Source organism: Rattus norvegicus, chromosome 10 (assembly GCF_036323735.1).
Source record: "Rattus norvegicus strain BN/NHsdMcwi chromosome 10, GRCr8, whole genome shotgun sequence".
In the NCBI taxonomy this organism is placed as follows: Eukaryota; Metazoa; Chordata; class Mammalia; order Rodentia; family Muridae; genus Rattus; species Rattus norvegicus.
This window is the reverse complement of record NC_086028.1, coordinates 40,167,579-40,181,517: the sequence shown is the minus strand read 5'-3', so window position 1 is coordinate 40,181,517 and position 13,939 is coordinate 40,167,579. Positions and strand designations below refer to the sequence as shown.

Below are 13,939 nucleotides of genomic sequence, written 5' to 3'. Positions count from 1 at the left end.
AGATTTCAACACCCCACTCTCATCAATGGACAGATCATGGAAACAGAAATTAAACAGAGATGTAGAAGACTAAGAGAAGTCATGAGCCAAATGGACTTAACGGATATTTTTTTTTTTCCGGAGCTGGGGACCGAACCCAGGGCCTTGCGCTTCCTAGGCAAGCGCTCTACCACTGAGCTAAATCCCCAACCCCCTTAACGGATATTTATAGAACATTCTATCCTAAAGCAAAAGGATATACCTTCTTCTCAGCTCCTCGTGGTACTTTCTCCAAAATTGACCATATAATTGGTCAAAAAACGGGCCTCAACAGGTACAGAAAGATAGAAATAATCCCATGCGTGCTATCGGACCACCACAGCCTAAAACTGGTCTTCAATAACAATAAGGGAAGAATGCCCACATATACGTGGAAATTGAACAATGCTCTACTCAATGATAACCTGGTCAAGGAAGAAATAAAGAAAGAAATTAAAAACTTTTTAGAATTTAATGAAAATGAAGGTACAACATACCCAAACTTATGGGACACAATGAAAGTTGTGCTAAGAGGAAAACTCATAGCGCTGAGTGCCTGCAGAAAGAAACAGGAAAGAGCATATGTCAGCAGCTTGACAGCACACCTAAAAGCTCTAGAACAAAAAGAAGCAAATACACCCAGGAGGAGTAGAAGGCAGGAACTAATCAAACTCAGAGCTGAAATCAACCAAGTAGAAACAAAAAGGACCATAGAAAGAATCAACAGAACCAAAAGTTGGTTCTTTGAGAAAATCAACAAGATAGATAAACCCTTAGCCAGACTAACGAGAGGACACAGAGAGTGCGTCCAAATTAACAAAATCAGAAATGAAAAGGGAGACATAACTACAGATTCAGAGGAAATTCAAAAAATCATCAGATCTTACTATAAAAACCTATATTCAACAAAACTTGAAAATCTTCAGGAAATGGACAATTTCCTAGACCTATACCAGGTACCGAAGTTAAATCAGGAACAGATAAACCAGTTAAACAACCCCATAACTCCTAAGGAAATAGAAGCAGTCATTAAAGATCTCCCAACCAAAAAGAGCCCAGGTCCAGACGGGTTTAGTGCAGAATTCTATCAAACCTTCATACAAGACCTCATACCAATATTATCCAAACTATTCCACAAAATTGAAACAGATGGATCACTACCGAATACCTTCTACGAAGCCACAATTACTCTTATACCTAAACCACACAAAGACCCAACAAAGAAAGAGAACTTCAGACCAATTTCCCTTATGAATATCGACGCAAAAATACTCAATAAATTTCTGGCAAACCGAATTCAAGAGCACATCAAAACAATCATCCACCATGATCAAGTAGACTTCATCCCAGGCATGCAGGGATGGTTTAATATACGGAAAACCATGAATGTGATCCATTATATAAACAAACTGAAAGAACAAAACCACATGATCATTTCATTAGATGCTGAGAAAGCATTTGACAAAATTCAACACCCCTTCATGATAAAAGTCCTGGAAAGAATAGGAATTCAAGGCCCATACCTAAACATAGTAAAAGCCATATACAGCAAACCAGTCGCTAACATTAAACTAAATGGAGAGAAACTTGAAGCAATCCCACTAAAATCAGGGACTAGACAAGGCTGCCCACTCTCTCCCTACTTATTCAATATAGTTCTTGAAGTTCTAGCCAGAGCAATCAGAGAACAAAAGGAGATCAAGGGGATACAGATCGGAAAAGAAGAGGTCAAAATATCACTATTTGCAGATGATATGATAGTATATTTAAGTGATCCCAAAAGTTCCACCAGAGAACTACTAAAGCTGATAAACAACTTCAGCAAAGTGGCTGGGTATAAAATTAACTCAAATAAATCAGTTGCCTTCCTCTACACAAAAGAGAAACAAGCCGAGAAAGAAATTAGGGAAACGACACCCTTCATAATAGACCCAAATAATATAAAGTACCTCGGTGTGACTTTAACCAAGCAAGTAAAAGATCTGTACAATAAGAACTTCAAGACAATGAAGAAGGAAATTGAAGAAGACCTCAGAAGATGGAAAGATCTCCCATGCTCATGGATTGGCAGGATTAATATAGTAAAAATGGCCATTTTACCAAAAGCAATCTACAGATTCAATGCAATCCCCATCAAAATACCAATCCAATTCTTCAAAGAGTTAGACAGAACAATTTGCAAATTCATCTGGAATAACAAAAAACCCAGGATAGCTAAAACTATCCTCAACAATAAAAGGACTTCAGGGGGAATCACTATCCCTGAACTCAAGCAGTATTACAGAGCAATAGTGATAAAAACTGCATGGTATTGGTACAGACAGACAGATAGACCAATGGAATAGAATTGAAGACCCAGAAATGAACCCACACACCTATGCTCACTTGATTTTTGACAAAGGAGCCAAAACCATCCAATGGAAAAAAGATAGCATTTTCAGCAAATGGTGCTGGTTCAACTGGAGGTCAACATGTAGAAGAATGCAGATCGATCCATGCTTATCACCCTGTACAAAGCTTAAGTCCAAGTGGATCAAGGACCTCCACATCAAACCAGACACACTCAAACTAATAGAAGAAAAACTAGGGAAGCATCTGGAACACATGGGCACTGGAAAAAATTTCCTGAACAAAACACCAATGGCTTACGCTCTAAGATCAAGAATCGACAAATGGGATCTCATAAAACTGCAAAGCTTCTGTAAGGCAAAGGACACTGTGGTTAGGACAAAACGGCAACCAACAGATTGGGAAAAGATCTTTACCAATCCTACAACTGATAGAGGCCTTATATCCAAAATATACAAAGAACTCAAGAAGTTAGACCGCAGGGAAACAAATAACCCTATTAAAAAATGGGGTTCAGAGCTAAACAAAGAATTCACAGCTGAGGAATGCCGAATGGCTGAGAAACACCTAAAGAAATGTTCAACATCTTTAGTCATAAGGGAAATGCAAATCAAAACAACCCTGAGATTTCACCTCACACCAGTGCGATTGGCTAAGATCAAAAACTCAGGTGACAGCAGATGCTGGCGAGGATGTGGAGAAAGAGGAACACTCCTCCATGGTTGGTGGGGTTGCAGACTGGTACAACCATTCTGGAAATCAGTCTGGAGGTTCCTCAAAAAATTGGACATTGAACTGCCTGAGGATCCAGCTATACCTCTCTTGGGCATATACCCAAAAGATGCCCCAACATATAAAAAAGACACGTGCTCCACTATGTTCATCGCAGCCTTATTTATAATAGCCAGAAGCTGGAAAGAACCCAGATGCCCTTCAACAGAGGAATGGATACAGAAAATGTGGTACATCTACACAATGGAATATTACTCAGCTATCAAAAACAATGACTTTATGAAATTCGTAGGCAAATGGTTGGAACTGGAAAATATCATCCTGAGTGAGCTAACCCAATCACAGAAAGACATACATGGTATGCACTCATTGATAAGTGGCTATTAGCCCAAATGCTTGAATTACCCTAGATGCCTAGAACAAATGAAACTCAAGACGGATGATCAAAATGTGAATGCTTCACTCCTTCTTTAAAAGGGGAACAAGAATACCCTTCGCAGGGAAGAGAGAGGCAAAGATTAAAACAGAGACTGAAGGAACACCCATTCAGAGCCTGCCCCACATGTGGCCCATACATATACAGCCACCCAATTAGACAAGATGGATGAAGCAAAGAAGTGCAGACCGACAGGAGCCGGATGTAGATTGCTCCTGAGAGACACAGCCAGAATACAGCAAATACAGAGGCGAATGCCAGCAGCAAACCATTGAACTGAGAATAGGACCCCCGTTGAAGGAATCAGAGAAAGAACTGGAAGAGCTTGAAGGGGCTCGAGACCCCATATGTACAACAATGTCAAGCAACCAGAGCTTCCAGGGACTAAGCCACTACCTAAAGACTATACATGGACTGACCCTGGACTCTGACCTCATAGGGAGCAATGAATATCCTAGTAAGAGCACCAGTGGAAGGGGACACCCTGGGTCCTGCTAAGACTGAACCCCCAGTGAACTAGACTGTTGGGGGAAGGGCGACAATGGGGGGAGGGTTGGGAGGGGAACACCCATAAGGAAGGGGAGGGGGAGGGGGATGTTTGCCCGGAAACCGGGAAAGGGAATAACACTCGAAATGTATATAAGAAATACTCAAGTTAATAAAAAAAAAAAAAGATAGGTTGCACCTGAAGAACAACACCTGATGTTAACTCACAGCCTCTAGATGAGCATGTCAATCAAGTCATTATTTTTAATTAATTTTAATTAATTGATTAAATTTTAATAATTGATTAAACAGACCAGGGGCTGGATCACCTGCTTATGGAAATAAGCCAACTCTATAAGAAAGGACATAATCTCACACACACACACACACACACACACACACACACACACACAAATATTTACATACCATTCATACATACATGCTTAAATGGTTGAGTACAAAGTGGAAACCCAACCATAGCACACATAGCTCTAAGTGGAAAACAGGAGACTGTGACTCTGGGGACAACACACAGAAGGAGCCCAAGGAAATGTCAGTGTTCAGAGCAGAATGAAGAACAGGTCGAAGCACTTCCCTTGGGATGACCCACAGGGCTCAGGCCTTGCCTATCAAGCAGGGGAGAGGCAGCCCCCACCCCCACCCCCGCCATCCCACACACTTCAGAATACTACGATACTTTTGTCATTATCTTCCTAATTATCAATATTTGCTTAATTTACTTTGCATATGACTCAGAAAGAAATCTAAAATCTCAGACCCAGAGAAAAACTTGTAGAAACTGACTGCCGTGGTGGCTTATGCCTTTAAGTCCCAACACTTGGAAAGCAGAGGCTGGGGGATCTCTGAGAGTTCAAGGCCACTTATGGAAGGTTGCACAGAACAAAACATTGTTCCAAAAGCCCAAGTGGATTTCTTTGCAGAGCCAAAGTTTCCTCTCCCTGAACTTTCCTCTTCCCTAAGAGCAGTGGTTCTCAGTCTTTCTAATGTTGCAACCCTTTAATACAGTTCCTCATGCTATGGTGACCCCAACCATAAAATTATTTTCATTACTACTTTATAAGCATAATTTTGCTGCTGTTATAAACAGTAAAATAAATATCTGTGTTTTCTGATGATCTTAGGTGGCCCTGCGAAAGGGTTGTTTGACCCCTCAAAGCGGTCTTGATGTACAGGTTGAAAATTGCTGCCTTAGATCCTATCAAACAAACTTCCCTATGCATACATCCTTCCCAACCTCTCAGGATGCATTTGCAGAGCCAGCCTGGGCTCATGGTAACAGCAAGATCAGCAACTTGTTTATGAGAACCATTGAGATGCTGCTGTGTGCCAAGCAGTGAATAGAACATTCTGCTTCTGTTATCTCATTTGTACTCCCAACAACCCAGTAGGCAAGATCACTCCAAGTAAGAAGTGCAGAAACTGAGAACCAGAAACCTTAGGGTATTTACCTAAAGACGCACAGCTAGTAAGTAGCCTGGTTAGAATTTGAACTCAGATCTTCCTCACCTCAAATCTCTCCTGTACACTTGAGGTCATCCAATTTTGTTTGTCTGATTTCATTAAGGGCATCCAAGCTGAGAGGGAGCTCACTGACTGACAGGGAATGAAATATTGCCTACCAGAAAGAGGATTCATTGCAGGATATTTGATCAAGCTGTGAACCCCAAGATTGTGTCATTTACTGGAAAAATCTGTTTCTAGTTGTGGTGTGGTTCAGCCTTAGCACGCCTTTAATCCCAAACAATGAAGGTGAAGTTAGTTTGTAGAAGGACACACCTATGTTTGAAAGCGATATCTAATTGAGTGGCAGACAAAGTGACAAATCAGAAAAAGATTTGACAGACTAGAATACACCCAACTCACGAGGAGAGGAAAGGGAAGCTACTAGCAGTGAAGAGAGAGAGAGAGAGAGAGAAAGCAGTTTTACTGGGACAGCTGTACAGACGCAGGTTGCAGAGAGAGAAACACTAGACACAGGCAAACACAGAATGAGCTAGAGAACGAGAAGGAGCCAGAAGATTAGAACAGGTTGCCAATGTTAGTATGAGACTTAGCAGAGCAATCCAAGAGAAACAGAGAAGCCAGATTGAATCCATCAGCGAGGAGAGGAGTTTGAACCAGAACAGCTGAAATGAATAGCCAACCAGAGTTCAAAAGGAGCTAGAAAGGGTGAGTGTATTTAACAGCAAGTCTAAGAGGCTGAAAACATTCTAGGCCCAGATAAGACTTACAAAAGCTAGAAGCTTCCAGGACTAGACCTGGGTTAGCAGACGAAGGCAGTAAGCCTCCAAGACGACAATTACATCAGGTGAATATAAGATACAATTTCAAGGATTGATGTTGACCACAAATCCCCAAGACTCTACCTCTCTAGCCTCACAGAACCCAAGCATGAAGGGATTATAGCAGTGTAGATGAAGTCACCATGTCAGAACCTTGCCAGGCATCATTGGTTCCCCAGAACAGCAGGAGAGTAGTAGGTCTCTAGAAGCAACTGGAGAGCCCGATCTGAGCCTTCCCTTCCCTCCTTCTTTCCCTCCATCCCTCCCACCTTTTCCCTCTCCTTCCCTCAGGAAACCTGGCTTTATTCACCAGAATAACGGAGCCACAAGCATGGATGGGAAGAAGGACCCCAGTGGCCTCTCCTCATCCCACCAAGAGGAGGGAAAGGTCCATCTTAGCTCTCATCTAACCTTCCTAGAGCTGTCTCAGAAGGCAGAAGAAAGATGGGGGACAGGGATAAAAAGAAGAAATGGAGAAGAAACCCTTCTACAGCAATTCTATCTACAAGAGAAATATCTAGACCAGTAGTTCTCAACCTGTGGGTCACAACCCCTTTGGGGGTCACATATCAGATATCCTGCATATCAGATATTTATATTATGACTCATAACAGAAGTAAAACTACAGCTATGAAGTAGCAACTTACCTAGATCTAGAATGCAGCACGAAGCAAGGAGCTTTCCCACATGTATGTACATATGTGATTGCATTGTGTAGTACAGCAACTATGTTCCTGTGCAGGACTAGTGTACCTGTGTGGATTGTGAGATTGTGGGGCCATGTAGATTAACACACATGCACATGTGTATGCAGATACCATCTTGCAACTAGACATGTAACATCAAAGATAAGTGCCTATGTGGAGTATGGCTGTGAATGTGTGTGCACTGGGCTCATATGTATACATGAAGAGAAGTGTACATTCAGCTGCACAATGTATTTTGATCTCAGTTAACGTTGTCCACCTGACATAGCTGAGAGTCTTCTGAGAACAGGGCATTGATGGATAAATTGCCTACATCGGTTTGGTCTTTGGCCATGTCTGTGAGAAGGGGACTCTTGATTGATAGAAGAGGCCCAGTCCACTATGGGTAGCACCAACCCTAGGCATCCCTGGTCTGTACAATAAAGTTAGCTAATCATGAGCTTGTGAGCAAGTAAGCAAGCAGCACTCTCCCTGGTGTTCTGTTCAAGTCCCTGCCTAGAGTTCCTGTCATGACTTCCCTCAATGATGGACTGTGGCCTGGAAGTCTAAGCTGAAATAAACCCTTTCTTCCCCTAAGTTGATTATGATCAAAGTGTTCTATCACAGTACAGAAAAAAACTAGATATTCTGCCACCATGAAACACCTCTGAGTTATGGTTCCCTCTGTCTCTTAGAGTGGATCACAAGCTCACATGCAAGTCTTCTGCAGTTGCTACAGAAGTACAAGATATCATCAACCACTGAGCTATCGACCAAGGAATCCAACATAGAAACACAAAAAGATAGCTTTCTGCTTGTTTTTGTTTGCTGTCCTGGCTCTATCCTTGTGTTCTTAACTCCCCACTCACAGCCCTATGGGTGCTAAGTGTGACATTGAGTTCTAGGGCTGTGGCTCTGTTCAACTTCTCTTAGGCTAGACCTTCCCAGGGTGAGGAATCCACCATGTATGTCTTCAATCAACAAAAGATCATTTCTTCCTCATCCAGAGTCTGTTGTAGACCAGAAAACTCTCTGGGGCTCTGGTCCTCAGGTACCAGCTCAACACTCTGTTTCCATATCAACACATATAGCCAGGGAAGGTGTGATATATGGCAAGGCTGCACACTGCTGTATTCCTCAGCAAAATGTCATAGAGTGGGCTGCCCAAGCATTAGTGATTGACCCAATTTGTCAACTGTAACAGAATTTGTAACAATTCTGGAGACGACAATCCAAGGTCAAGGTGCCATCAGAATTAGTTTCTAGTGAGACAGAGCTACGTTCTGCTATGTCATTTCAGGTCTTCTTCCCTCCAAAAAGTGAGGGGACAGGAAATGAAAGAGAGAGACACAAAAGAGGGCAGAAAGGGGGCTATAGGAAGATGAGAAGATAGGATAGAGGAGAAGAGAGGGAAAGGGGAAGATAAGAGAGGAGAGAGGGACCTGGTGTCTCTTCCACCCTTTTAAAAGCTTTATTGTATTTGTTTTTTTGTTTTGTTTTGTTTAATGATTGTGTGTGTTCACACACATGTGCCACGTTGCACATGTGAAAGTCAGAGGACATTTTTTAACAATAGATTCTCTTCTCCCACCTTTATGTAGTCTCCAAGAATTGAACCCAAATCCTTAGACTTAGGCAGCAAAGGACTTACCCAATGAGCCATCCTTTCAGCCCACTTATTCTTTTGAGACAGAGACTTTCACTAACCCTGGAGTTCACCAGTTCTGCTAGATTGGCTGGCCAGCAAGCCCCAGGGATCGTCCTGTCTCCAAACCCTAGCGCTGTACATACCACCACACCTGACACTCTATGTGGGTGCTGGGAATTAAACTTAAGTCCTTGTACTTATGCAGCAAGCACCTCCTCCACTGAGCGATCCTCCACCAAGCGATCTCTCCAGCTCCGGGTGCACCTTTTGAAAATATTTTGAGAGATATTGTTATCCGGCCCCCTTATAGTGAAGCCTTCATCACCTGCTTGCCCGCAATGGCGATCATTTCTCTTCATTCTTCATACAGGATATTATTAAACTTCTTATCATAGCCAAATCTGATTTTCAAAATGGTACTTTGCTGTCACTTTTAATTTGCACTCTCAAGTCTCAGCAAATCTGAGTCTCCTGTATAGTGATTGAATATTTTGAATAATATACAGATTTCTCTCTGTGTGTCTCTCTGTCTCTCTCTGTACCTCTGTCTCTCTGTGTGTCTCTCTGTCTCTCTGTCTCTGTGTGTGTCTCTCTGTCTCTCTGTCTCTGTGTGTGTCTCTCTATGTGTGTCTCTCTGTCTGTCTCTCTGTTGCTGTCTGTATGTGTGAGTGTGTGTATGTGTGTTCATGCATACATACCCTATCACTCTCTGCCTTATTCTTTTGAGACAAGTTCTCTCATTAAACCTGGAGTTGGCCATTTTCCAACAAGGCTGGCCAGCAAATCCCAGGGACTCTCCTGTTCCCATCTGCAACTGGACTAGGGTTGCAGGCATGCATGTCCACACCTGGATTCTTATGCATGTGTCGGGGACTCGAAATTAGGTCTTCATGCTTGTGCAGCATTGAGTATTCTTACTTGCAGAGCCTTGGATTTCTTTCTTTTTTTTCATCTGTAACTTTCTAATCTACTTTGTCTAGGTTTCTGTGAGTATTTATTTCTTGATTGCTTAGCTCGTTCTTTTGCTGTTGAGTAGCAAGGACTTCAATACCTTTGGTGTATGTTTTGTTTTGTGTTTTTTAAGACAGAGTCTTATGTATTTTAGGCTGCCCTCTAATTCCTAACTAAGATGGCCTTAAGCTCCTGATCCCCCTGCCTCCATCTCCAAAGTGCCAGGATTACAAGATTAGGCCACCACAACTTGTTCCTAACACCATTTTTAAAGAAGCCACTGTTTGGTTTTGGTTTTGATTTTGACACAGGGTCTCACTATGCAACCAGTACTCCCCTGGAACGTGCTAAGTAGACCAACCTGGCTTTGAACTCACAAATATCCTCCTATCTCTGCTTCCTCGGTGGTGGGATTAAAAGTATATGTGTCACCATGCACAGGCTTTTCCACTAGCTTGAAATACTGTCTTTCTCATAAATTGAATTCTACCTACACAATTCCTAGCCTCATGTCTCCATCCTTCTCCTTCTCCTGTCTTGTCTCTACAGCAGTACCACACCTTAGATCACTGTGAAACTCCATAGTCATGTCTGGTAAAGTCCTCTCTTGTTCTCTTACAAGAGCCATCCTGTCTGTTGAAACTCTAAAACATCCTATTTTTGCTTCTATATACACTACATTCTTTATAGTAATAGAAAGGACACAGGAACAAATATCTAGGAAAAGGAATTGAGATGGGAGGAGGGGGGGTCAAGGTTCACAAGGTGACAAAAGAGAGCAAAGCATAAAGCCAGGAGGAAAGCACAAGTTGGATGTGAGGCCTCTAGGGTGTTTCAGAGGCTCTACAGACAGGATGGGTCTTCCAGGAACTTTGTCTCTGGGACATCTAGTCAATCAGTGAGAGTTACCAGGGAGAGAAGGGCTACGCGACTCTAAAGCATTCACGCTCTTTAATATTGGAGGATGGGAGGAAGCAGTGAGCAGGGACATGGCTCTGGGAAGTTCTGCAGGCCTCGTACTTCTCTATGTCCTCCCACCACGGTGAGGATCTGGGCCTTATATTCATAGAGTCCTTGATGAGGAAGATCCTGAGCTCTGTGAGGAGAGAGCTCTTTCAGTCAATGAACTTGAGAACTTCAGCCAGTATCAACTCCAGGAAAAAGCCATATCCCAGAGACACACAGATATGTGAAAGATCTGGGACCGCTGTGACAATGAAGAAGTTACAGCCCAAATCCACCCGCACATATAACTCTGAGTAAATAGGTTCCTGGAATGACTCAATGACATTTCTCAGTTGAAGGTATAAGAACAGCTGTCATATACCTAAGTCCCAATGGTCCAGTGCCTTCTGCAAGTCTCACTGCAAAACATCACTGATAAAGGCCTCGACCACAGCACTTTCTCACCTGTAGTACCTAAGGCCCATTGTTTGGGGGTCATCACCATGATGGGCTCCACCAGCACCCAAGCTCAGTCAGTGCCTCATATTTTATAATTTTGTTTTGTTTTTTAGTTGTATTTATTGATATTATTAATTAATACAACAGTATTAGCAACTACATCTACATAACATATAACTATAACTATATAACATTAATAATAACCATAGCAACAATATTGCTGCATATTGATTGTATAAATTATTGGATCTTGCTGTTATATCATTCAGCACTCACACAGAATGCTTTCATGAAGTCTAATTCCCTCCAAATGAACTTCAGATCAACATTTTTAATTGTATGAAAATCCCTTCCAATTCTAACTAGGATGTCACTGAGTTCATGGAAGCTCACAGGGAAGTAATCGACATCTTTCCAATGTTTTCCAAACATTGCATCCTTTGCATTTATAGAGGCACTCAACACTCCACCGATGACAGAGAGAAGGCAGAGGCCATTAGATTATGCAACAGGCAGAAAATGAGTCTGTGGGCAGTCTTAGAAGCATTTTCTCATGGCTTGCTCTCAGTCAGTGACTGAAGAGGAAGCCACAGCCAGGAGTTTGTGACAGCCCAGAGTATATAGCTCTCCACTGAACCGAATTCAAGGAGACTCCACTCAACCATATAATCTAAAATAGACTGAAGTGGAGAGACCAGACTGGCAAGTGATTCCAGTTTACAATGGAGCTTGCTCGTAGGCTCACAAAGGCAATGGGGCTTGCTCTTAGGCTCACAAAGGAACTCTCTTGCCACTGCCCACACACTAAGATCCTCAAGCAACTATTACTTTTAGCAATCACAAAACCAGAATAAAGAGAAATAAACTATCTTAGAAATTTTATCCAGGTTCAAAAGGTCTCTAAAATACATGTTCTCTGACTACCCTTTTCCTTTTGACAAGCCCTTTTCCTGTGACAAGATGAGATGACTCAGTGGTTAAAAGCACTGACTGATCTTGTAGAGGACCCGGGTTAGCTTCCCAACACCCACATGACAGCTCACAACTGCCTTTTTCTAGCCTCTGTGGACACTAGGCACACATATGATGTACAGGAACTCATGCAAAGCACACACACATACACATGAAAATAAATAAATAAACTTTAAAAATAGAGACAGTAGGTAAGATACTTGTATAAGCATGGTGACTTGCTTACACCCAGCACCTACAGAAAAAGATGAGTGGGGCTCACCTATGGTCCCAGTGCCATGCAGGAGATGGGAGGATCCCTAGGACTCGTTGGTCAACTAGTTGGGTCCCAGTAAGTTCTGTCTCAAAAATAAAAATAAAGTGGTATGATGGTTTGTATATTCTTGATCCAGGGAGTGGCACTGTTGGGAGGTGTGGCCTTATTAGAGTGGCCTTGTGGACTTGGGCTTTAAAAGACCCTTGTCCTACCTGAAGGCTAGTAGTCTCATAACAGCCTTCAGATGAAGATGTTGAACTCTCAGCTCTGCCTGCACCATGCCTGCCTAGATGCTGCCATATTCCCGCTTTGTTAATAATGGACTGAACCTCTGAACCTGTAAACCAGCCCCAATTAAATGTTATCCTTTATAAGACTTGTCTCAGTCATGGTGCCTGTACACAGCAGTAAAACCCTAACTAAGACAGATGGAGAGCAACCAAGGAAGACACAAGATGCTGGTCTCAGGCTTCCTCATATATGGGCTCACATGTGTAGATGTACATGCATATATACACATGAGCATGTACACACTTATATTCACTGTGAACATAGATTAGCCAGTGCTCATCAGGACATGGAGACCCTGCCTCTCAAATGATGCTGTATTACTGTCAAATCCTGCTCCACGACCTTCCTTTTCTTGTACTTCAGAATTATTTCAGCATGTCTACAAATTCATCCTGTAAATGAGATGCACTACAATACATCTGGGTTCTACTTATTAAATTAAAACACATGCCTAAGGGGCAGAGGGTGTAGCTCGGTTGATAGCGTGCTTGTCTGGTGTGCATGACATCTGGAATTCAATCCCCTGTGCCACATACAATCAGACACAGTGGCTCACGAATATAAGGCCAGCACTCTGGAGGTAAAGACAGAAGGATCAATAGTTCAAGGTCATCCTCAGCTACATAGTGAGTTTGAGGCCAGCCTGGACTACACGAGACCCTGAGGTTGGGTCTCACTATCGCACTTATTAGTCTCTCAGAGAGTGGCTTTTTTTTTCTACTCTGAATGTATCACCCCATTCTCTCCCAATCTGCAAAGAAATGTACATTTAGAGGATCTAATGGAATCTATGACACTTGATACTCCTCTGTTATTGTTTATGGAATCCTTTATCTGACTTTTTTAAGATAGAAGGTCCTCAGGTAGGCAATAGAGCTGGAATATATGTAGACCAGGTTGGCCTCACACTCACAGAGAGCCACCTACCTCTGCCCCCCAGGGGCTGGGGTTAAATGTGTGTGCCACCACATCTGGCTCTATCTGACATGTTGACAGTCTTTTCCATAGTAACCCAGAAAGGGCCTTTTGGGGTTGTGTCTATTTGGAGACTCTTATCTCACTGCCTTGTTTGTTTGATTGTTTGTGGGAGAGGCAGAGCACCACAGCATTTCAGTGATGGTAAGAGGACAGCTTGCAGAAGTCAGACTTTTCCCTTCCACTGTGTGGGTCCTGAAATCAAACTTAGGTCATCAGGCTATGGGGCAAGTAGCTTTATTCTTGGAGACATCTCATGCTTGGAGACTTTAAATTTTTTTTTCACTTTATCTTCTGTGTATGGTGTTTTTGTGTATCATGTATATCTGTGTACCATGTGAATGCCTGATTCTCATAGAGCAGTGGTTCTCAACCCCTTTGGGCATTGAATGATCCTTTCGCAAGGGTTGCCTAAGACCATCAGGAAACACA

The 13,939-nt window shown here is 42.5% G+C and overlaps 1 protein-coding gene and 1 pseudogene across 2 annotated transcripts in view; one reads left to right on the top strand and one right to left on the bottom strand.

Annotated features, from left to right (window-relative positions):
- Glra1 (glycine receptor, alpha 1) overlaps positions 1 to 13,939 on the top strand; it is a 100,329-nt gene that overhangs the window by 47,095 nt on the left and 39,295 nt on the right.
- LOC103693333 (protein UXT pseudogene) lies at positions 9,264 to 11,842 on the bottom strand (annotated as a pseudogene).